Genomic DNA, 25,526 nt, shown 5'->3' with positions numbered 1-25,526 from the left:
AGGTGTGTTCCAGGTAGCTCTATAAACTCCACACCCTAATGCAGCAGCATAGATATGGGGAATACCTGTTATGTGTGCAGTACGGCACCTGCTGGGGCATGCTCATAAACCACAGGAATCCTTAGTGGTCATTACAGAAGAATAACAGAGCAGGCAAGAGAGCAAGCTATGAAAGTTGAGTAGAGGGGGTAAGTTCTAGTTGTTTTGGTGCCTGAAGCAGATTTTCATGAGCAGCCTGACTCCTACAGCTCACAGATGTAAGGGGTGATGCAGTCAGGAGGTTTCTTTTAAAAGGGAAGGGAATACTGGAGCCGTGAAGTGCTAGCAGGCAGTTGAGATCTGGGGTTCAGATCAGTCTGATTTCCCCCAGAGGTCTTGATTTTTCTCCATAAACTACAGATGGTGAGTAGGACAACAGCTTCTAAATGGGGTGTCACATCTATGTTTAAAAAGCTAGGCAAGATGAATCTGGGTCAGTTTGGGGCTGAGTTTTGTCAGTAATATTGCAATCAGGATTAAAGCTCCAGAGAGTTTACATTCGCATTTCACTCTGTTCTCAACTGCACCCTTTTGGCACAGCCTGGATTTAAATCTGACTCACCACTACACTTTTAAATGTCAGTCCCCAACTTGTTAAATCACATCCCTAACTCTTAAGCAAGGAAACAATTTTATTTTAAATAATTAAGCTTCAAATTTAGTCTTTCTCTCCTTTTAAAACCGGAACACAGCAGTTGGAGAAAGACTAGGTTTGTAGCAGTTGATCGTGGCAAGTGCATAGTCCGTATCTGCTGAAGAGGACATCAGTAGCAGTAGCAAAGGTTATTAATCGAACATGCAAGATAAGGCCAGATTTGTGTATGAAAATAAGCTGAGGATGTGAGGACAGCTGCCTCAGCTATCAGCTCCACCAGCGGTTCGAGATAGCTGTTGGAGAGCCGTATCCTCACCTGTCTGGCACACTCTGACAGAGCTGCAGTGAGGTCCTGTCTTGCTTGTCACTTGCTGCTGCTTTTTCCTTTCTTCTGGGTCGTCTGTCCTGTCTCCCATGATGTGGGCAGCCAGCTACTGCCAGCGCCACACGAGTGGTGGAAGGTTATCTTTCTGAAGGGCTCATATCTGCCAACACTGAGCTGCTGCTCTGCCGGCAGATCACAGGAGATTTGGCACCTCGAGCTCTTCCAAGTGCATTTGGGCTGCGGCTGAGCTGCCTGCTGTCCTCGACACTGTCTGGGAGGGTGTTTGGCCTGACAGATCTTACATTCTGTCAGCATGGAGGAGCCATGTTTTTGGTGCATTGGGCGTTGTAATCCCTACTGCAGCCAAAATGTGGCTGTAGGCAGAGCTAAACAAAGGCAGACCAGCACCCCAGGTGTGTCCTGACTGGGCTGTCTCGTTCCTCCCAGCCTGTGTAACAGAGCTGGCCTTTCCTCCCCCATTTCTCTTTTAGGGTCAGCAGGGTTCGGATTTAAAAGAAATGGAGCAGCACCCCAGGGTGCTTGTTTTTAGCTGTAGCCAGACTTGGGCAGGCACTGGTTGGACTGCAAGTTCTCATGATCCTCCCTGAAGTCTTTCAGAATTCGTTGGTTTTGCGTTTTTCTACCCCCTGCAGTTCTGATGCCTGGTGTGTTGTGAGTGTCTAAGAATCCTAGCTTTCATTGGAAAATGATTAACTACTACTGAACTGTGATGAAACTCTTGAAACCATGACCCAGCTACATGTGTAATCTGCCAAACTGGAAGATGATGACAGATCATTCATAAAATGTGTTCTGTTTCTCTCAATATTTTAAAATAAAATGCAGATTATTCTGCATCGAGCATCTGAGACAAGAAAACTTAAGTGCTGAAACATGTGTTGTTATTCTCAAAGCAACAAGTCTGTCCAGATCCTCTGCCTTAGAGTGCAAAGGATTGTACTAGGCATATATACCGAGGGAAGGCTAGCCTTTTCTAGAACTGTTGTACGGGTTAGAATCAATCACGCAGGAAAACATGTCACAGTGTCTCTGTGTGCAGTGTGGACTTGGACGAGGTGCTCCTGCCTGTGACCCTCCGCAGGGAAGCCGTGGGCTCCTGCACTCCTGGCCAAGGAGCAGCATCGACTGACGCGGGCCTTGGTGTGGCACCGCAGTGGGTTTAGGTAGCTTTTGCGAGACCCAATTAAGAGTACGACTTTCCACATCCTGTAGGACTCCAACCTGGAGAACCGAAAACACCTGTCAAACTCCATTTTGTATTACATATTCATAACTTGTTAGAGCAGGTCCCGCTCTGTCACAGTAATGACCTTTGTATGTTATACATCTATTGTTCTTCGCTGCACAAAGTCAGCACTGCCAGCTGCTATAGTCCCTAACGCAACTGTAGCTGTAGGAGGTTTTGTTTTAGCCCCCAAAGTAAAGGAAGACCTGACTGTTAAGCATAAATGGATGTGCGTTTATTGCTGGCCTTGCTACATAGTCTGAGTAGCCATGGAATAGCACTGTAGGATGTTGTTCTGCCAGGAAGGGTTGCCACAAAGGTGATGTTTTTCCAAGAAGTGGAAGACAGTTGAACACACTTCTGTTGACTGAGGAAAGCCTTGTGCAAATGTCTCCCACATTTTAGCAAAATTTACAGCCTCTAAAATAGCTAGCTTTCTGGAGCCTCAGAGGCTTAGGGTGGTAAAGTCATTGCAACAACTGCTAATGAGTTAATTACAGTGGATTCATTAGTTAAAATTGCTGCCAGAGACTTGAACGTTGCAGATAACTCTGTCTGCTGGCAAGTGGCTTCTGCTGCTGGGCAGACCTTTGCCTGATTTGTGACTCTTCCAAAATCAAATGGAGTTCTTGCCCGATTATCCCAAAATTCAGTTCTGGTTTTATCTTATTTATAAAAATTAACTTTTGGTTCTGAAGAGACTTCGTATGTGCTGCAAGTGCGCTGTGAACCACTGTCACAAACAGCTATTCTGTGATTCTTGTCTGAAAGGTGCTTCCTGCATGGTAGCTCTTCCTCTGAACTATAGACAGCTATCCACCACCCATGAAATCTGAGGCATTGAGAGGCTTCCAAAGAAAAATGAAGCTAATCCATATCCTCTGAGGGGCCTTTTGTGCAAAATAACAAGGATTTTGCCACAGAACAAAAATTGGTTGTGTAAATAGGTAGTTGAACTCCTTCCTTATGGGCACCTAGTTGGTACTTAAAGTGGATATTTAGAAGTGACCTTTCTTGGCTTTTTATAGAAAGTTAGAGATTGTCCAGAAAATGTAAGCATTTACTCTGGTCCCTTCCTTATAAATAGCAAATATACAATCAAACCTCCTAAAACCACCAAAAGCAATTCAGAGACCAGGTTTCAACCTTACCTCAAATATTTTTCCCCAGCAATAATTGCAGCTGTGGGTATTCAGTCCTTTGGAGGCATCCTCAGGTTTCCCAGACTCCTCCAGTAAGGCCTCTAGCTCTTGTGCCAGGTTTTGTTAAAATACTTTCGATTAACTTTTTGATTAAGCTCAATGAATATCTTCTTTCCACCTTGGCTGAGCAAGAATAACATTTCAATTTCTCTCCTGTCCAGATAGGTGTACCCTTGACCTGAGGGTTTAATCGTTATTCAGGGTCTCACAAGCTTTTTCATTAGGAGAAGAAATTGATATGGAGTCTGCTTTTTCTTCACTACCAATCTGTTATTTCAAATACCTACAAAATCCCATTTCTCTGAACAGAGTAGGAGTCTAGTTTTGCTCATAGTTCCACACCTCTTTCCAGCCTGCACTACATCTGTAAAAGTTTCTCTCATCTTATACTTAAGATCTCACTAATTACATTTCTCCTGCAGACATTTTGATCGGCTTTTGTTGCCTCTCTCCCATATGCGTGCACAGGTATGTCTGCAGCGAGCACTACTGAGTTGCTTATAGCATTCAATCCCTGAGAAAACCTGTCTGTCCCGTCTTCCTTCCAGCAACTTCAGTTAGCTGTGTCTCACTATAAGTCTATAATTCATATACTGAACAGTTAAAATTCTTCTTGACTTTGACACTTTGCTGCTGCTTAGAGAGATACTTCAGGTAATGGTGAATCAGGGAGAAGTAAGTACTTGTCTTCAGAAGGCATTGAATTGTCCCAGTCCCAATGAATCATGGTTTCCTTGTGTGTTTAATTATGCTTCTACAATAGGCATTTTATTGTGGTTTCTGCAGCAGGCTTCAGAAAGCCATGTGATACTTGTCTGAGGTGCTTGAAGTGTTTCAATCCCAAAGCTAAACTAAAAAGACTGGTAAAGTTAAACTAAATAGATTTGTGAAATTGTTCTATACGTTGCTTGTCTCTTAAACATGCGGAAAAAAAAAAAAAAGGTCAACATTTAAGAGCAATAGTCTGCACAGTGAGAATGGCTTGAGAATGGCTTCCACACATGGCTTCCATCTGAATAGTTTGCTTGTATAAAAGTTTGCTAGTCTTATCTGAGAATGACAAAAGATTAGGTATAGGAATAAAAGAAAGCCCTCAGCATAGTGCCCCAGAATATTTGAAAAAGCTCTCCTTCCCCAACCATCTTTCTGATGCTGCCTTCACACTCCTAGCTGGGTGGCTGAGTAGTTTCCAACTTCTAGAAATGCTGGCCATTAAGGAGGAAAAACTTTCTCCCTCTCCTACATACTTTATTTTTGTACATGGATATTGTTGTGGTGAGTGACCAAAAAAGTGATGAGACGAACCTCATCCTGAAGATAAAGACAACCGTGGGCAGCCCAGTATGAAGTTTCTCCTCCAGACTGGGTTTTCATGTGTTGTTTCTCATTTAAGAACAGTTTTTCCTACTAGAGACCTTCCTGAACTTAATCAAGTTTTCATCAAGGAACGACAAGTTTTGCATTCTCTTTTGGCACATGGGACCTGATGGGTTGCACCCATGAGTGCTGAGGGAGCTGGCTGATGTCATTGTGAGGCTGCTCTTGGTTGTCTTTGAAAGGTCATGGCAAGCAGGGGAGGTTCCTGAGGACTGGAAGAAAGCAAATGCCACCCTATTTTCAAGAAGGAAGGTCCAAGAACTTCAGCCTGGTCACCATCATCTTGATGGTGGGGAAGGTGATGGAACAAATAAACCTGGAAACTATTTCCAAACATGTTAAGGACAAGGTGATTGGGAGTAGTCAGCATGGATTTATAAGATTTATGAGTCCATGGGACATCATTCCTGACCCATCTGATAGGCACCTATGATGGGATGGCTGGCTTGGTGGATGAGTGGAGAGCAGCGGATATAGTTTATCTTGACCTGAGTGAGGCTTTTGACACTGTCTCCCTTAACATCTTCATAGATAAAACTGGTGAAATGCGGACTACATAAATGGACAGCGAGGTGGAATAAAAACTGGCTGAACTGCCAGATTTGAAGGGTTGTGGTCAGTGGCATGAGGTCCAGCTGGAGGCTGATCACTAGTGGTATGACCCGAGGGTCGGTATTGTTTAATGTCCTCATTAACGACCTGGAGGATGGGACAGAGTGCACCCTCAACAAGTTTCCAGATGACACAGTATGGAGTGGAGTGGCTGATAACACCAGATGGGTGTACCACCATTTAGGGGGACCTTGACAGGCTGGAGAAATGGGCCTAGAAGAATCTCCTGAAATTCAGCAAAGGTAAATGCTAAGTCCTGCACCTGAGGAGGAATAACCTCTTGCACCAGTATAGGCTGGGGCAGACCAACTGGAAAGCAGCTGTGCAGAAAAACCTGGGCTTCTGGTGAACACAAAGTTGAACATGAGTGAGCAATGAATCCTTGCAGCAAAGGTGGCCAACAGCACCCTGGGCTGTGGCAGGCGGTGTGTCACCAGATGGAGGGAGGTGATCCTTCCCCTCCACTTAGCACTGGTGAGACACATCGGGAGTGCTGGGTCCAGTGATGGGCTGCCCAGCACAAGAGGGACATGACTGTACTGGAGCAAGTCCAGTGAAGGGCCACAAAGAAGATTAAGGGACTAGAGTATTTGTCATATGAGAAAGGGTTGAGAGAGTTGGGACTGTTCAGCCTGGAGAAGACTCAGGGGGATCTTACCCAGTTGTATAAATACCTGATTGGGTTGGGATGGAGGGGAGTAAAGACGATAGAGCCAGACTGTAGTGCCCAGTGACGGGGCAAGAGGCAGTGGGCACAATTTGAAATACAGGAAATTGCACTTAAATATTTACTCTGAGGCTGATCAAACACTGGCACAGGTTGGCCAGAGAGGTTGTGGAGTCTCTATCCTCGGAGATACTCAAAATGCGACTGGACATGGCCCTCGGCAGGCTGTTCTCACTGACCCTGATCTGAGAAGGGGGCTGGACTAGATGATCTCCTGAGCTGCCTTCCTGCCTCAGCTGGTATGTGATTCTGTGATAAAATAGCAAGTTCTGTTCTGTTTTGTTTTGTTTCTTTTGCAAAAATGACACTGCAACCCAAGCATATATACCAGTGAGGGTTCATCTGTGGCTGATGTTTTTGACATTTTGTAGTTCAGTCCAGCAGCTGCAATATCCACAGTCATGTTGAACTGACAAGATTGAAAGGTATCTACTTACTGAAAAGGTCATTTTTGGTATCTTTTCACTTGTGCCATAAAAATGAAGCCAACCCCTAAATAGGATGTCTTAGCTTCAACTTTGTGTAGGTATTTGTGTTTTTTTCCTCCTTTGCCTGTCTGTGTGTTCTTCTGTCAAAAGTCAGTTCGTGAACTCAAGAGAAATGTATACCATTGGCTTGGCCAAACTGTTCAGATTTATCATTTTGGAAAAACAGTGGGGCTGTCTGCCACCGTCCCATTACCAATGCATTAGGATGTCGTGGCAATAATAAAGCAAAATCCATTTGCACATTTGCTAATAGTTCTTCCACAGCCACTGCTGCTATTTTCTTGATAAACCCCAATAAATTAGCAGGATGGCAACTATTATGCCGTTTACTTGCTGTTGATCAGTAGTGCTCTTACACAATGCTTCGGTGGAAGCAGCAAGGAAGCGGTATGTTGTTTATCATAGGAACCACCATCACCGACATTACATTGCCGTAGCTGTGGCTGCCTCTCCTCAGTCAGTGATGCACTGTTCATCAGCTCAGTCTCAGAGTTGCACTCACTGCTGATTCAACTCCACTATCATCACAAATATTATTTTTTGTGATAATCTTATGAGGCAGTGTCTGTAGCAGGGGCTATAAAAGTGTTAAGATGGGAAAGAGGAAGATGATTTATTGGCTTGAGCTGAGGGCTGTACAACAGGACTGCAAAGCAAGCCCGTGCTGGTCCAGCTTGGCTTCCTACTAGGGCTGGCTGGCATCTCTCTGTGTCAGGTTTGTAATGTAAGCTCAAGCCCTGGGGCTTGCTCCCCTGGGCGGGATGCCAGTGGAGCACAGCTGTGGGCTACGGGCCTCCAGCCTCCAGTCTTCCCTTCCCAGAAGCCACCCTCCTGGAAGGAAAGATGGGAGCATGGCAGCCCAAGGTGTCACGGTCTTCTCCAGAGCATCTTGCACACCTTCCAGCTGATGCATAGCTCATATGGTTGATGGCTTCATGCACCCGACGCAGTAAATACGCTGCACCCGAGGGCAGCGAGCGGCAACTGCCTGGCACAGACTGTACGGCTTTCATCGCAAGGGTGCAGCTCCGTGCTTTGCACCCTATAGCAGGGAGGGGGCTTAACATTTTCAGTTGGGCCCACTCGTCTTTGCACACTTCAAAGTGTGCAGGCTTTTAGTCCTAACTGATAGTTTTGAAGCATTTCAAGCCTTCCCCTGGGAAAGGCTGCATGCCTACCGCTTCCTGCAGAACCTATAGGGCCAGAGGGACGCAGCACTTACGGAAGTTGGACTGCGCGGGAACGGTTGGCCTTCGACTTCCATCAACCCATTTTGGCAGATGCTGCAGTGATCACTGTGAACATAAAAGACTAGCACAATGCTGTATAAGAAGATTTTCAAAGGTGACAATGCTGCCAGTGGAAATAAAGTGAACTTCAGCTATGTAGAACCGAGTCTGCAACATGGGATTTTTCTCACAGAGAATTATTTTTTTCTCTCAGTCTGATAGTCTGAAATGTTCCAGATTTCATTTCAGGGAAACATTCATTAAGCAGTCGTAGCCAGATATCTGTTAGGTGGTTGGTGAAACAAAGTTTATTAACTGATCCATATCCAGAAAAGTTATTAAAATCCAAGAATTTTATGTAATATTGTATTGCTCAGATACCAGGTATTCCTAGGCCCAAGCATTTTAATACAGGACAGGTCACCCAAAATCATGGTTATTCTTTTAAGTGGAAATTGCCATAAGCATGTTCAGCAGCAGCTATGAAAATAATGTGAAAATAGAAATATGTGATTTTTGGTTAGAAATAAAAGTTAATCCATCCTCTGTCATCTCAGGAATTATATATTTCCCAAAATGTTTTTTTTTGCCATTTTGCATCTTCTTATGCTAGCTTCCTATTATATGATGAATTATTAGCTTAAGGATTTAAGAAGAAACTGGTAGTATCGCCTGTGCTGCTGCTGGAAATCAAATGTTCAAAAGCAACAGCCAACAACCCCTCTGAAGTGCAGGAGGACAAGGAAATTTGCTGAAATATTGCTTTGCACCTTTTGTGACCACCAACTCCTGTACAAAGCTGAGTACTGAGTATTAGTCATCCTTTGTGAAAGGCACTTAAAAGAAATTGTGGGAAGTGCAGATTCAAGCATCAATATTTACAATTTAAAAAACTGCTAGTAAAGTGAATAAGAATGTAACATCTCTACTGGATCAGAGCCTTGACTTGCAGATGGGTCCATTCAGCTGCTCACATGAATCCAGCAATGGATCTCAGTTTAAGAATTTCTTATGAAGCCTCCATTAGACCTAAGAAGGGCTTTGAAAACTTATTTTTAGACAGTAAAGGACAGAAGGGATCAGCAGAATGATGGAGTCTGACCTCCTGCATAATCCTGCACCTCCTCCACAGCAGGACATGAGCTGCTTTTTGTAATGAGATGAAGTGAAGCCAAAATTTGGAGCACTGGTTGCTGCGTCTGTTTGAGTCGCCGTGTTGTGCGTATGCCTCCCTGGATTTGGAAAATGATCCTGCAAAACTCAGGAGCAGCTAGACACATTAAATTTCTCTCCTAGGACAGTATAATAAACATTTCTAAGCCTGAGACAGTCTGTGTGACACAGGAGAAAACCCATGTTCAGATTTAGTGCAGAAGTTACCGCTGGGTCTCAGAACAGATGTGGTGGGTGAGGGAGGATCTTTGGCCGGGGACTGGACAAATGCAGCCAGCACTGAGAAGCCTATAGTCTAAAGGCAGGCTGAGGCACAACGTTGAGATACACAAACTAACTTTAGAATAGCTGGATCAGACACTGGGAGTAATAGAAATACTGCTGGAGCACTGAACTGAGCAGCTGCTATTTTATATTACTGCTAAATGTGAAAGAGCACTAAAATATTGCAGGAGTTGGTATAGAGACAGAGATCTATATATACAGCATCTTGTTAAGTAAAGGGTGAAAACAGAAAGTAAAAAGATTTCCCCTTTTGCCATAGCTTAGTCACAAACCTGCGCTTAAGGAAGTGTCCTTAATGAGACATCAGCTTCCAGAAGGACCTGGACTGCAGCCAACTGCCAGAGAGAGATCTCGGGAAGATTTGGAGATCATTCTAGAGGGAGCGACTGGAATTTGCTGAGGAAAGGAAATCAGTCCAGACTGGCACTTATGGGAACGTGAACAGAGCTCCTGTATGGGAACACCATTAAGGATCCAAAACACCAGACTGAAAGACACCAGAGGCAGATAACTTACCATCTCTAGAAAGGAAGGTAGTTCATAAAAGTTACGTACATGTACACATATCTGATGGAAACAACAGTGACAGTTTCTTAAGTGCATTGTATTAAAAGGAGACCCCACAACTGGGGCTATCAACAAAGGTGGACATGCCTTAAGGAGGAATGCATTGTGTCCCCTCCAGATTTCAGGGTGACGGAGCTTAGGTTAGCCCCTGGCAGCAACATGGACTGGTGGACATACAGACGGGTTCAGAGGGAGAAAAGAGGGAGACTGCTGCTCGCTGATGCTGCCACAGATCACAGGAGTGGGTGTAGCTGCAGCAGCGGAGGCAGAGTCATGCTTGGCAGCTTCTCTCTCCTGAGGTGTCAGGGAAGAGCCTGTGCTTCCAGACATGCTGAGAAAAGGACAGAATCTACAGGAAATTGGTTAAATGCTTCTGTAGTCTATTCCTCAGCAAATTAAAAAAATTGACTTCTTGCTTCCATAGATTTTACAAGTTCATTATTTTGTAGCTCATTCATGTTAACTGTATGTCTTATTGTTGTGGAGTGAATAGATCTAATGGGGACAGTTTTCTTACTGCCATACATTACACAGCTGTAGAAGGAAGGAGAAAAGCAACATATGAAAGAATTATAATGAACCAATTCAGGCAAACTTTGGTTTTGCACTAAAACTGAAGTGAGTTCTGTGTCTCAGTGTTGCAGATGGAGTGACGCACTTCACTCGTAAGAGAGAGGTAGCAGTATGCTTATTGATGTAAACCAGCGAATTAACAAAGTTTGATAGTAAATGCGACTGGTTTAACAAGATTTGATGGCAAGGTTCACTTGATATTTACTGCCTAGAGGACAGGTCAGACAAAACTGTCAGGGAGACCCTCCCGTTGAGTGACAAGGTTCAGAAAAGACCCCCTTGAGTTCTACACTCCTTCTCAGAGAGGAATCTACGTGCGGCTGGATCCAGACTTAGTCCAGGACTTGGGTAATGGTTTATGTGTAAAGGATTATATGTGCGCAATCAATCCTTTATATCACTTAGCTAAGATTTCAAAGTTTAGCATGCTATTAATCACTTAGCGAGAATCTGCTGTGGCAAGGAATCTCTCCACCTTGAGGAGTCACTTTGAGAGGTGTCCCTACTCAAGGGGAGATCCTGGCGTGCAGCCCGCTGCCGTGCAGGAGAGCTCAACGGGCCCTGGCCTGTCCGCTATTTATGGAGTAAGATAATTGACTCAAAGTCATATTTGCATACCGACTACAGATATTATCTTCTTCCAAATTCGGTTTGAGTCAGACATTGACCAGCGCTGTGGTTAGGTGGGCGCATTGTTCAAATTAGCCCTTGGCTAGCGTATTGTTATCTGTGTTCCCCAAATCCACTTTGAGATGGATGCAGCCATCACAACCAGACACATCCATTACGATCACCGCTGGTGGTTATCACTTGATCAGGATTACATGAAATACAGATCCAGTGGAGGTGGGGAGCACACTGCCACACTCAGTCTGCTCTATTAAAAGCATTCTCAAAGCCTCCCTTATGCACCTAAGCTCAAAATCAGCATTTGACTTAAGATTTCTTGAGGGGCCAGTTTCCTTCAACACTACAGGGAGATAAAGGATCTGCTTGACTCCCGTGCTGCTTTCACCCATGACTGTGTTTCTTTGCTTCTTCACTCTGTGATTGATTGCTTCTTCAACATGTCCTTCAGAGGAATCCTTTCTCCTTCCCTCTCTCCATTCGTTCCCTCCCTGCTAAGTGTCCAAGAGATGTCCTGGAACTTCCTTCTCTATCCCTTTGTTTTTCCATTCTCAATGAACTAATTCCTAAGACGATAATTTAACAATGATCCTTACCCCGAAAACTTGTAAATGTCTCTCTCTACTGCAGTCTTGTCTCCTTCTTTCCAAGCTTTTTGCATCATCTCTGATTCTCATCAGTGGCTGTCAAGTTCAAGACAGTTCACTTGTCTCTCTACAAGCTTTTCTGCTGCTTTCTTAAATTATCGTTGTGAACACCACCACTATACCACCTGCATTAATCAAAGTGAAAAACTGATCCAGAGCCTCTTCCCATCCCTCTTAAATTTGTATGCAAGACTGCCAACGAAAAGCCATCACGAAGCTGACCTCCCTATATCAGACCTAGAGTTTGTTACATGTCTCTCCATTTTCACAGCTTGCATCTTAAATTCTTTCAAAGCAACAGGCAAATTTGGAATGATCATAGCTTTAATAGTCAGTGTTCTTCCAAGCTCAATTTGCAGGCAGAATGTATTTATAGTACTGGAGGAGAACCTAGTAAATATTCTGTAGCAACTTCTTTTTAAGATTAATGAAGTCTCCACAGTTTTACACCTTTGCTATTAAAACTGTGCTAGTAATTAAGGAATAGTGGCTGTTTGTTTGTGCAAATTATTTAAGTAACTGACTTAGCAAACTGCGGTTACTCTACAGTTACTGAGGTTAAAATTGCTGGTTCCTGGATACAGTCATTTTGAGTTCATTATTGCCTGTACTAGTCCCTTAAGGTAGCTTTGATGCACATATTTTGTCTTGAAATTACATGCCCTTAACTCACAAAGATACTATTCTAAGTGATGAGAAGTGTTGAGTTTTGTGTAACTTTCGTTTAGGTTTTGAATTACGGCAATACATGAACAGGGAGATTTTTTGTTGGGTAAACTGTCATTGAAAACACACTTGTGCCATCAATGTGATGCTTAAGAAGACATTATACTGTTGACCTGATGTCAGCTCTTGTGCATTGAGGCATTTTTTTTTTTGATGGGAGTCTTGAGAGGATGGAATATAAATCCATTTTAAAGATGAAATTGCTAGTTCAGCTACGGCCTTCAACAGTGATTTCCTGTACTTGGACTGCTTTTAGAATCTTCTTGCTATTTCAAATAATCTAAATTTGAATCCGCTTAATAGCTTTTTTAAAGAGCAAATGAAGGGCCAAGTCAGAGAGGAGAGACTTAAACAAGGAAGTCGTGTCAGTCGCCCAGGTTGTAAAGGATTTTCCACAGAAGCAACTGCAATATGTACAGCAACACAGCGAGGAAAGCCTCCCTTGCCTCTGGGACGGCAGTGTCAGAGCCTGGAGCATGATCCCACACCCCTCCCAGGGGTTTGGCCCTCTGCACTCAAGGCCAGGTCTCTGGTCAAAAAGAGATATTTGAGAAGCCTTGGCTGGCCTTGGGGCTTTTTGAGCAAAAGCTGGAAGAAGGTTCTGCAGAGGCTTCTCACTACTGCTTGGGAATGAGATTGGATCCCTCCTGAGACACACCGCAGTAGTGTCGCAGGTGTGCTCGTGTCTGGCCACACACTAGATCCTGGCCCTGACTTGTGAACTGATTTCTTGACCCCAGGCTTGATGTCTCATTACAGACTTGCCTGGTGGTCTGGGATCTCACCTCACACAGTATGGGCTTTTGCTGGTGATACCATTGCCTTTGCTGGCCTTGTCACCATATATATATATATATATGATTTGAAAGTTACACAGCTTAAAAACACAGGTTAGATTTTGAACTATTGTTTTCTGCTGAGTCTTAATCAAGTGAATATAGCTATGCTCATCTACCACAGGTGTAAATCTGGAGGAAGAAGCTTAGTCTTGTTTTCAATTTTTTTCTGTGTAAAAATATGAAGCTCAGAAGATGGCATTTTTTTTCTAGTTTTTCTAAATTACTTTGCAAGTTCAAACTTAAGCTATTGGCTGCTAGGTTTAAAAGAAATAATACTAAAATACACATGAAGCTGGTTATATAAGCCAGTACTGCTTTTATCCTACAGCCACTAGTCTTTCTTGTGGTTTGCTCAATTCTCTTCATAGATTTATAAAGATCTATGAAGATCATCTCTTCACAGATGTGAGGGTATTTATGAGTGCAGTCAGCCTTATTCTTGAAGTCACAAAGGGCAAGAGTAGCGGTGCAGTACCGGTCTGCAGTTCTTAATCTTAAGTCACACATGTCAGTGTTGTGCTCACTGACACATACTCGGTCAAGGAATTTTATTGCCTTTAAAAGTTCCCCTTGAAAGTAGCCTGCTTCAGTCTTTTTCATGTGGAGCCACAGGAAAAAACTTTTTCACTGTGAGGGTGACCAAGCACTGGCACAGGTTGCCCCGGGAGGTTGTTGAGTCTCCATCCCTGAACATAATCAAAAGCTGTCTGGACAAGTTCCTTGGCAGCTGGCTCTGGGTGGCCCTGCTTGAGCAGAGAGGGTTGGGCAAAGTAACATCCAGAGGCCCCTTCCTATCATCTCAGCCATTCTGTGATTCTGTGGTTCTGTAACCTTAAAAAAAAAAAAAAAAAGGCTTTGTTGTTTTTTTCCCACTTCAAACTGAAATTTGGAAACGTGTGAGTGTTTGTAGTGTGGAAATTCAATGTCAGCAACATTGTTTGCCAGGTTTTAGAAAGGAAGCCAGAGAATTTGCTCAGCCATGTATAGTAAGATTTAGTTCCAGATTAAGAACCCTATGTGTATATGTGAGGAAGAAGTCTAAACTCTGGTCAGCACGGTCAACTTATCGTCAACAGGGTCACCTGGTAGCACCTCAAGAGTGATTCAGGTCTCCCTAGATTAGAAGTCTATGGGGCAGTGAGCTGAGTCCCTCTGTAGACTTCACCGAGTACAGCAGGAGCATAGATAGCCACCGCACCTAGATTCTTACATTTTAATCTCTAGCTGAGTCCCACTCAAAGCATCTCTTTAAAACTAGAGAGCATGCAGACTGGAAATGTATCTACTCCAAGTGAAATTTGGCTGAAATAGGAAGGGTAGTGGGGGGGGGTCTTCTTGTAAAAAATGTATAATGACCCAGGGTCTTTGATTAGTCAAAGGACTGTATTTTTACTTTTTCAGAGAGACTGAAACTTCAGCAGCAAATTGTACTCCGTGCGTTACTTGGACGTAGATTTGCTGAAACAGATGGGTTTACTTGCTCCAACTACTGATGTGAGTAACAAGAGAAAATGTCTCTGCTTTGGATGAGCTCTCAATCTTTTATTGTGTTTTTTGGTAAAAAATGCATAATTATTATATGTGTTGGATAACTTTCAGATACCCAGAGTCCTGTACCTCTTGGTTCTGTTTATTTACCAGCCTCACTCCCTTAAATGTATCCAGCATGAAAAATGAACATTTCCAACTCTGCGGCACTACTATACGCAGCCATTAAAAACAGGGAGAAAACCTCCTCCATATCATATAACTCCAAGGAGTTCTACCTAGTTTTAAATACTTGAAGTCCAACTCACCGCTGAATGGACTTCAGAAATATATATGGTGGCCTACTAGAAAATCTGACTTCTGTATACACAAAATACAGGGAGAGGATTTTCCTGTGTATTCAGGGAAAGGATTTCTATTGCTTTTGGGATGACTGAAAATTTACATTCAATGCCATGTACTAGACACACTGAGGTGAGTTCTGCTTATATTTGTTTTATTGTTTGTATGTTCTGACTGAGAGGATTGTGGGTTGCACTGCAGTTTTCCTACTGGAGCAGGAGGTAGCGAGAAATAAATGTGCATTTCATTATCATCTAACAAGCTACCAATCTGATGGTTTGCTTTTACTGAAGCATACAGGTCTTACTTCTTTGTCTCTTGGCTGGGTGATACCTACTTGGCTATGAAGAGAAGCCGTCAGCTGCATGAGGAATAAACTTCAGTTCTTTAATATTGCAGCAGAATAGAAAAATGTTAATGTTTTCCTCCACCATCAAGGAGGTGATTTCTGCATTAAAACTCTTATCTATTACACTGTGCTAATTATATTACAAGATCTTGAATGGGTTCTCTTACTTTTTTTGTCTTCCGTTGATAAGTAATCTTTGTACTAAAAAGCCCTATCATAATAACGTGCTCCTTCAGTGACAGCATGCTGACATCCAGTGCCAGCAATGCAAACAATTAACATCAGGCTGGGATACTGAGCCTTACAATATGTAAAGAAGCACTTTGTGAGTCAGTACCTGGAGTTTTTCATAGACTGAAGACAATTACTGTATGAAATAGTCTTCGTATGAAGGGAACGCATCCTGCAAGTCTGATTTAATACCACACCATTATTTTCAGTTGATGTTAGATTGGACCCTAACTACCTATGTGCAATGTGTGGAACTCTAAGTCTCACTGTTATGGTCCTTGAAGAAGGCAGGTGTATTATGCATGTGAAGATGATGAATCAGTGAGAGTTGTGTCAAGAGCCCGTGTATGTAAAAATACTTTCTTTAAAAGGAGAGGAAGCACATCTGTTAAGTGAGCAGTCCCACAGAAATGTACAAGGACTTGAATTTGGAACAAGCTGGTCACCTGCAGGAAGATGGTTCCAGGTTATAAAGATGTAAATCTGGGTGGAAGTGCCCTGGGTTTCCCTGACTGCTTTAAGTGAGGAAAGCAAGATGTGGGATGCGCATATTTATCTCTCTAGTGAGAGATATTTCTCTCTAGTGAGAGAGTGCATATTTATCTCTCTAGTGAGAGATTTATCTCTCTAGTGAGAGATAAATATGATCTTTAGTGAGAGATAAATATGATATGAGCAGAAAATGAACTGTAGTGATCTCAGATTGGACTGAGAAGAACGTGAGATCAGATATTACCTATGATGAGAATTTAATATAGCACCAGAGCAAACAGCCGCTGCTAGGCTGGTCACCATCTCACAACTGGTTTGTTGTGGCCTGTTCCAAGCATCTCAGAGAGACAGCTGTCCTCATATGGGCTGTTAGTCTTCTCTAACTCAGAGATTATTTCTGTGTGTGGGTTTTGAAAACCAAACAGACGAGGTGTATATTCCATCTGCTCAGACAAGCTTCTTCATGACAAAATCATGTGCTTATCAGTGATCTGGGTTAGTAAAAAACGGTCTATTTCCCTTAGTCCTTCCTTCAGGAAGTGTCTTGCATACTTGCAGTTATTTATTTTTTTACAAGATCAGGAGGTGGGGAGCAGGGTGAGGGCAGAAAGGAGTGAAGAAAAGGTGGCCATAGAAAGTGCTTGAAGTTTCCAGGAAATTGGTAGGCTGGACTTGTTAATGCCTGTGAAATGATTTTTGACACAGCCTTTGAAATGAAAAAATGAGATATTAGAAGGATGATAGTCTTTTATCTGTTGAGGAAGATGGATGGGTATGACTTAAGATGTCACATATATGAATGGGTGCTATAAAGGGATCGTTCTAATGACATGCTGTAAAAGACAACTGTCAGGAATAAATTATTCTTCTCTTCTGATGATACTGATGATAACGTACTCAAATTTTCCACAACACATTTCCTCACCTGAAGTTAAAACCTTTTCTTAAAATGTTTAATGGGCGCAAAGGTCTTTGTTGTGCATTTCCAACTCCATGAAAAACATTGGGTAGTGGCTTACATAAGAGCAATTTTGCCTGCAATTAGTGTGTTTGCATACAAGTGCACAGGCTTTGATTAAGCAAAGGAAAGTACTTAAGCGCATGTGTAAGTACCTTTCAGAGGTGGAGCAATGAAACTGAAATATGAAAGAAGAAAGCATGACTTTAAAAGTAACAGAGCTGATAAGAAGAGCAGTTCTGAGCAGCCGATCAGATCAAGGCTCCGGTGGGGATGGAGATGAGCTGTATGTAGCTATCTCCAGAAATACCTGTGCAAAAGTCACATCCTGCCTGTGCAGCCTGAGACCAGTACCACACTTTGCTTGTTCTGAAGGAGCAGCACTGGGAACAGAGAGAAAGACAAAGAGGCCAAAAACACTACGGGAGGAGGCAGGGACCTGTCTGCAGGTATTGACCACCAGCTGCAGAGCGGCTGCCTGAAGAGCCCGAGAGGTGAGGGAAGCTGACCACGTTGCATTGCACTCTTGCCAACCCCTTCTCCCCAAATCGCCTGTGACTCTCACATTTGAAGCTTGTGGCTGCCTGCTTGCAAGCGGCTCAGCGCTCCGAGGCTACAGGGGGAATGTCAGGTCTACATGTTGGCACCAGTTTGCTTGGAGAAGTCAACAAACCTGCATGCTTGAACATGCCTGAGGGATCATGGTGGTGGGTGACCCATGCTGGAGCAAGGACACACTGGAGGGACTGTGGCCGTGGTTGACCCACGATAGGACAGGGACATCCCTGAGGGACTGTGGCTCATGGGCGACCCACACTGGGAAAGGGAAACTATGGAGCAACATGGCAGGAAGCCATTAATTGTAGAGTGTTAGAAACTGTAATTCACACTACTTCAGCCTCCTATGCGCCCATTGCCTCACTGGAGGAATTTTGGTCCACTGAGATTAAAAAAAGGCAAAAATAAGAGTACTCAAGAGCAGGAAGGGGAAGGACAGATATTTAAGTAGGTTTTTGCACAGTGATTTCTGTCTTTTTTTTTCCTGACTACCCGAATCAGTGATTGTAGGTTTGTGTTGGTTGGCAGTAAATTAACTCAAGTAAAATTCCCCAACTCGATGCTGCTTTACCTTCGACAGACTGGTACAAGAAGTGATGGGCTAAATTGCAGTAAGGGAAATGTAGCCTGAACATTTGGAGAAGTTTTCTAATGGTAAAGGAGGCTGATCACGGACTGGATCGCTGAGGTAGGCTGTGGAGCCGCTGGAGGATTTAAGAGCAGATTAAATGAACTTCAGTCAAGAACAATTTAGAAGAAGTTGATCCTGCCTTTGGGATGAAGCGGCGAATTAGATGACCCTCTTGAGGTGCTGCTGAGTCCTGTTGCCTTTGATTTCTATGACACCGACATGGTCTTGTGTACCCCTGGGAGCAAAGAGGATACCGAGCTTAATTATCAGAAGGCAGTTTCAGGCAGTAGGAGGTGTTTTCTGAGGCTTGAGATGGAAGGCTGAGGATGTTAAAGAGGTGAAAGGTGCCATTAAATGAGATTATATAATGCTGTGTTTGTAATTAAGTTGACAGAAAAGGGAATCTTTTTTCATTTGACCTAGCACTGACCACACATCTCAGAATAGTCTTCCTTAATTCGATGTATATTGAAAAATTGGAGCCTCAAGTGCTGTTTAGGTTGCTCTGCGGGCAGGGAGGTCCTGGCCTGGATGGTACTTAAGAATTAGGGAGCCATTGAGGATGCACTCACAGGCTCCTCAGGCTGCAGCTGCTTTAGTCAGAATGATTACCAACTCCACCTTCAGCTTGACTGTACATCCTCAGTCCCAAGCACCTTGCAGCACTCCTGTCAAGGACAAGCATGATTTCATCCTTCTGCCTACTACATTAATGCAGATAGCTATTTTGAGGTTAAGGCCACATTGGCTTTGAACTGCAGCCATTAATGAACACCTGGATGGAGTTCTGCTTTATTTGCAGGTGATTGAGGTATTATTATTAATTATTAAACCATTTCTTGTAATATTTAATTATTTCTCCCCATTTAGTGATGAGCAAGCGTTGCCATTATTGCCTGGAACCAAATAACCATCCCCATTTATCATACTAATCGTGGCTTAATCAGGAAGGACCTGGGACTGGGGGAGTTGTCTACCTTGAACAATTTTGGAATGTAGCTTCCTATGGTAATGAATACAGGCTGTAATAATTAGGTCTGCTAGATGATATATTTATCATGAAGCTTAAATGTAATAAAATTCATCATATGGCAGTAAGCTTACGAAACACAATGAATTGCCATAGTAAATACAGAAATTTGAAAATAGAGTTTGAACAGACACAAGATTACTTCCTCTTGCATGGTTTTGCCACACAAGGGGGGTAACTCCTTTTCGCTCCATTGTACATGAAACTGGAAGAAAATCATGGCAAAGATGCTGTGTTGAACTGGCTATGGCTTTGGGAGCAAGACTGGGTTTTGCTTGCTTATGCTTCCCTTCTCATTCTCTCCGTGGTCCAGCAATATTTCACTGAATGCATTTCTGCAGAGCCCTTGGATCTGCACTGTACCCTTGATAATCTGTAGTGTTTTTAGAAGGGAGCAGAATACCGGACCTGAGATCTGATTTATGGATTAAAAAGAAAAATGTAGTCTGCTACTAACTAACTGTCTTTCTGCAGATAATTACCTTACAGATAAATAAGTCATATCCTTTTCCCCCTATTTTAATGTTTTATCATGAAATTACTTCACAAAGGTTTTAACACAATAATATCTGTACAACAGGGAAAACCCATCTGAATATTCAGGAGACAATATCCACTTTAGGGTAATACAGTGGATAATCTGCTCAAGGTTTTATCTGAATCATCAGTAAATATACATGCGACTACAGGTTGTTTTTGAAGTCCTTCTCAAGAGAGAACAGCAACCAATAACCTCTGTAATCAGAAATAGTGAGAAGCTGAAGTTTTCTTTTTTTCTCTATGCTCAGTAATTTCTACAATAGCTCTTAAAATGATGTAGTATTAACTATTCAGGATTAATCAACATTGACAGGAGTATTTCTTGGAAGAATAAAGTGAAAACTAGTTTTTCAAAGCTGTTTTTATAGCACTTGATTGCTTGTTTGCTTTTTAAAAGTAATATGGGCAGAGGAGAGAGAAAGGAATGTATTTTAAATATTCATAGCTAGCTTGGAAGATGCAAAGGAGACATTTGGTGAGCAAAACATCCACACTACTCAAAAGCAGCAGTCATGTTGATAATTGCAGGTTCCAATCTGGATTAATAATATAGGCACTAGTTTGTACAAGGTTGCAGGTGAGTTCAGTCCAGTGTTTAGGTGTTGGGAATAAAGAGAGAGAAACACTGTTGTCTAGCATGAAAGCTGGAAGGACGGTATCAGGGAATGTGAAGGGCACAGATCAGACTATTTTTCTATTATTCCTCTCTTATAATGGTACGTTCACTAAGCTTCAGTAGGCTTTTCATCATCTCTTTCATTTGCAGATGCAAATGCAGTCCCCCACGAGTGGGAATAACTAACTGGAATCCCACCTGTCCTTGCTGGTCTTGACTGCAGGTTTACATTTCTACCTTCTCTCTCACCTCCTTGCAGCGCTGCTCTAGCTTTGGCATGGCGCTGACCCAAAACACCCCCGTGAGCTCTTGAACCACTCCTGCCTTGGTTTCGGTCGCAGAGGTTGCGTGTGATGTAAAACAGGACGTCATTCCTGGGGACTGTGCTCTCCTCAGTGCTGGCTGAGCGGGAGGAGAAGGGCTTAGTTTGGTGTGCGCACACCTATCTCCAGTGTGACAGGTAATTCAGCTGTAACTCTGGTCCAGCCTGCAGGTTGGGGTTTTTTATCTTCTAATAGTTGAAGTATAGCATCATTGCAAGGGAGGACCACAGAAAAAATTGTGACAAGACTGATTATTGTGAAAAGGTGACTTTGGTGTCCGTACAGAAAAAGTTTGACCATGCTTTGTTTAGCTCGGGATTTCATGGCCAGTGTGACAAGTGCAGGACTCCCCTAGGTGCTCACGCAGGTGGCCATGTGGGATTCCTTCCGAGGCTGGAGCTGGGCAAAGAGTGGTGTGCTGGTCAGCCCTTTTCCTACTTCCAGCAGAGGAAATAACTCTTGTTTTGGGACAGAAAGCCTATTTAGGTGATCCTTTTGAAAGCAAGTGAAGCTTGTTTGTTTTCAGGGAACGCTGAGGGGAACACTGATCAAATGGCAGAATTAGGCTCTCAGTAACGCAGGGAGACATTTTTGTCTTCATGTCTCAATAGATTTATCCTCCAGTGTCCTTGTTCACAGCTTCAGCCTCACTGCACTGTTTTGACAGTGTGTGGTACACAGGTGAAGCCACAGGTGTGCCAATGGTAAAGGTCCTGTTATGTGCACGACCAACTGCAATGTGAAGGTTTGAAACATGAGACTGTGATTGTGAGGACACGAAGAAAGCTGTCTTTCTCTTGTGTTGCCGCCACAGCAGTCCGAGTCATTACTTGGTAGAAACTGGGACTGGGCCCTCAGCTGGGAACGTTTATTTGCCATGTGATTGTGAAAGTGACTCAAAACCCTGGGGACATGAGGAACACATTCCTGTTCCTGGACCTTGGAAGAAATGGGATGTTCCGTAATAACTCTCACCTGCCTGAGAGAGAGTCTGTGCCTGCATCCAAACGTTTTGGACATAGGTAGCTATTTTCTTGCTATCTTGACGTTTGGCAAATGTAATAGCTCTGCTTTAATCTGGATAAAGGTCTGAGAATATTCTGGATATTGAAGCTGCATGGTCCTATCATTTTCAAGGTGGCAATCAGATGAAAGTACGTGATATCCATACTGCATATGCCGGTAGTTTCTGCTCTGGAACATCTTAGACTAGCTGGCAAAATAGGCTATGTGTTTCTGTTTGCACATCAAAAGCTATGGTTAGCTCTCTCTGTCTATACACGTATTACTTTGACATGAATTTTAGAAAAGATATGCATATAGATCACAGTGATGTGTATTTTGTAGTGTCTGTCTACCATGATTCAGTTTTAGGCTTTAGATTTGGAGCATTTTCTCTAAATATTTTGTTTAGAGTACCTTGGAGCCTTCTTCTGAAAGTTGCGTTAGCATTCTCAGGTGTTACTGTTCTCACTCAATCTGGAGAGATGGTAATCAATCAGGGTCCTTAAAATGGTGCAGTATAACAATATGCTGTAAGCCTAAGTCTCTATTGATTCAGTGAAGATACTCAGGTCATTTATTTGCTGGTTTCTTACTAGATTTTTGGTTTCTTTGATCTTTGTGGGTGAATATCGTGATTTATTTGGCATCTCCTCACCTCCTGTCCTGCTCATGCTGTAAAATGTGCATCTTTCATCAGTGCTGACGGGAACTCCAGTTCTTGGCCGGGATCCATAATCCCAGGATCAGAGGAGGCATATTTACTGCATTTCCTCTTCAGTGTGGTTTTTGTGCTCCGAGGTGTGTATGTGCATGTCGTCATTCTTGGAAAGTTTTTAGACAAGTGTCACGCTCCTCCGCGAGGCTGAAATATGGAGCTGTATATAGCTGCTGTAGAGGTCTGAGAGAGTGATCAGAAAGGTTTCAGGCTGGCAGCGCAGCAAAGGCTTCTGTTTCCCAGAGGATGCGCTGCCTTGCCGCGCGCCTCAGCCCTGACGGGGAGGTCAATAGCCGTGCCAATTCAATCTGGGGGCTTTCCTGGGGGGCTGCTCAGCTGCTGTTTGTTACCGTCCTCCCTCCTCCTGTGCTACTTGCTCTCTCCTCTTGTGTTTGCTGTGGGGTTTGGGTTTCTTTGCTGTTTTGTTTTTTTGTTTTCTTTTCAAAACTACTCACTGCTCTTCAAGTACTTTTAAGAAAGGAAAGAAAATGTTTACTGATTTGAATTTTGGTAGTTGAGTTCCGCTGGAAAAATTTGAAATATGTTGTGTCTTTTTTCCCTCATAAGAGCAGAAGTGTTGCATCATTCTCTCATTCGTTCACCTAGTCAGCAAATGCAGAAATTCAAATGTCAGTACCCAGAGGGAAGAGCAAGTGCCTGGAAATGTGGCGGTGTATGTGAGCAGCATTGTTGGTAAGCAGCCGCTGCTCAGATTGAACACCGCAATTTTGCAATGCAGCCAGGAGTGCTGAAAGAGCTGGCGGAGGAGCTCTCCAAACCACTCGAGTTCAGCAGCTCTGGGAGTGTTACAGAAGATATGGGGGACACAATAAAAGCTAATGTTCTGCCTGTAAGTTTATAAACTAATAGGCTGCGCTAGGTAGCTTTAAATTGGTTAGCCCTTTGTCAGTTCTCAACAAATCATGAAATGAATGATAACAATCAATGTAAGCCCTAATCCCTTTATTCTAATGAATGCTATTCAACATGGGTTTATAATAAACAGTTCATTTATTTCTTTGATATCAGTTTTAATTAAATTACAGATCTGTTTGATAAAGGCAATGCCGTTGTCATGGACTCCAGTAAAACATCTGACTTTTGGCAGAACAACATTCTGATTAGAAAAATAATTACTGCCGAGTGAAATCAGTATAGCTTATATGATGAAATGAATTAAAATATAATAATTAAGAAGTTTCAATGAACAAGTTCTGATGCTCAGTTTGAAATGGCTATGCTTGTCCTTAGCGAGGGTGGGAGATGAAGAAGGTAGGGTGAGGAAGCCCACATTCTTGTCGCAAATTTATTTTTTTTTTTTAGTTTTTGCCAGCTTTGAACAAAATAATTGCTGGCGAAGTTTCGGAGAAGGCTAATGAAGAGTTAAGCAAAGGCAGAAGAGTTATTTAGAAGTACCAGAGTCATCACAGGAGAAGCTGGGCTCCCCAAAATGACATGTGAACCACAGCCAGAAAGCAGAGACACCCACCAGCGAGCAGCACTTGAACTTACATATTGAATGTAAATATAGCAATGCTGTTCCTGTTTGGCATTAATGAAAGTACTGACAGAATACTCTGTGCATTTGTATTGTCTGCATACTTTAGCAAGTATGTTGGCTAGCTGGGAAGAGTTCAGAAGAAAACTAGAAAGCTCTTTTCTGCCACTTCATCATAGTCTGTCTTGCAAGGAGAGGGGAAAAAAGAAATCTAGTTCACTGCAGGGGACATTCAAAAGTAGACATAGTGCCTGTGTAGCAAGAAGCTGTCTTACACTAAAAGTCTGATGAATTTGGGAGATACATTGGGAATGGAGGACTGGAAGCTGAAGCTTGGGAATTGCAGACCGAAGTGCAAGTTTCTAGCAGTGGGGGTGTCAGCTGGAGTAACAACTTATTGGTCCTTTAAAAATATTATTCCTTTTCATAGTAAAGACTTCAGGACTTCAGCTTTAATTATGAAATCATCCAACAGTTCTCATTCTGACGTTGTTTGTTGTTTTCCCCAAAGCTCTAAGAGTAAAGCCTGCTGTTCCTATTTTCCTGTCCATTACCTTGAAATGATATAAAAAAGTCATACACTCTTCTTGATTTGTGATAATTTCACATGCTTTTTTGGAAATTATGCAAATCATTTATTCAGGTATCTTGTACTAGCACATAACTTGTCTGTCCAAAACCAGAAGTAATTTAAAGCTAATACAGTTATATCCTTTCTTTTTCTCTGTTGATTACAAATCTAAACTTTTCTAATTTGTTTTCAACGTAGCAACTCTGTGCAGAAAAATTGTAATAATTAATTTGTGTTCACCAAAGTGATTTAATTGCGATGGTTTTCCTTGTAAGTGTAATTGCCATGGCATTTCTATTTTCAAACTGCTCAGATGCACTATAACCTTCATGTTGTTTCCTTGCCTCTTTGTATTCTGCTGTGGCTTTCCAACAACGTGGTGGGGATACTCTTTTAAAAGTAACTCTTAGGGAAGCTATGCAACAGCTTCTCCTTTTTACCGATTAAGGGCATCTATAGGTTCAGCATGTTGCCACCTTTTGCTTTATGAACAGGATAGGAAGCAATTCCATGAAGGACTTGTTGGCAGCTGTTGCTGCTGTTGGATCCACGTGCTTTGCGTGAGTGATACTGTACTTGTGCAATTTACAGCTTGGGAGAAGAGGGTCTCGCATTCGAGTATGCGGTGATTCATGCCCAAATGAGAACAGATTTCTCAGGGAAGAAATTGATGCCCTTTTCCATTATTTCATGGCAGTTTTGCAACAGTTTTTTACCATCTTTAGAACATTTCTGGCACAAAGCTTATCTGCCAGCAATTTTCAGTCCCTGACCCTGTTGTTTATCTCTCAGATTTACTGCAAGTTTTCTGTGATTAGTATTCCCAGCCTCTGCCTGCTAATACAACGTCCGGAGTTCCACAAGCTCAAGCATTAGCGTTTTTTATAAAACTGTGGGACTCC

At 42.8% G+C, this 25,526-nt stretch overlaps 1 long non-coding RNA gene across 1 annotated transcript in view; it reads left to right on the top strand.

The window, feature by feature from the left end:
- LOC138685569 (uncharacterized) overlaps positions 1–25,526 on the top strand; it is a 134,664-nt gene that overhangs the window by 40,678 nt on the left and 68,460 nt on the right. The window contains exon 3 of the long non-coding RNA XR_011324863.1: positions 14,679–14,771. This is a non-coding gene — a long non-coding RNA (uncharacterized lncRNA). The remainder of the gene's footprint in view (positions 1–14,678; positions 14,772–25,526) is intronic.

The sequence above is a fragment of the Haliaeetus albicilla genome, chromosome 6, assembly GCF_947461875.1.
Source record: "Haliaeetus albicilla chromosome 6, bHalAlb1.1, whole genome shotgun sequence".
NCBI lineage: Eukaryota > Metazoa > Chordata > Aves > Accipitriformes > Accipitridae > Haliaeetus > Haliaeetus albicilla.
This window is presented reverse-complemented; position numbering and strand designations above follow the sequence as displayed.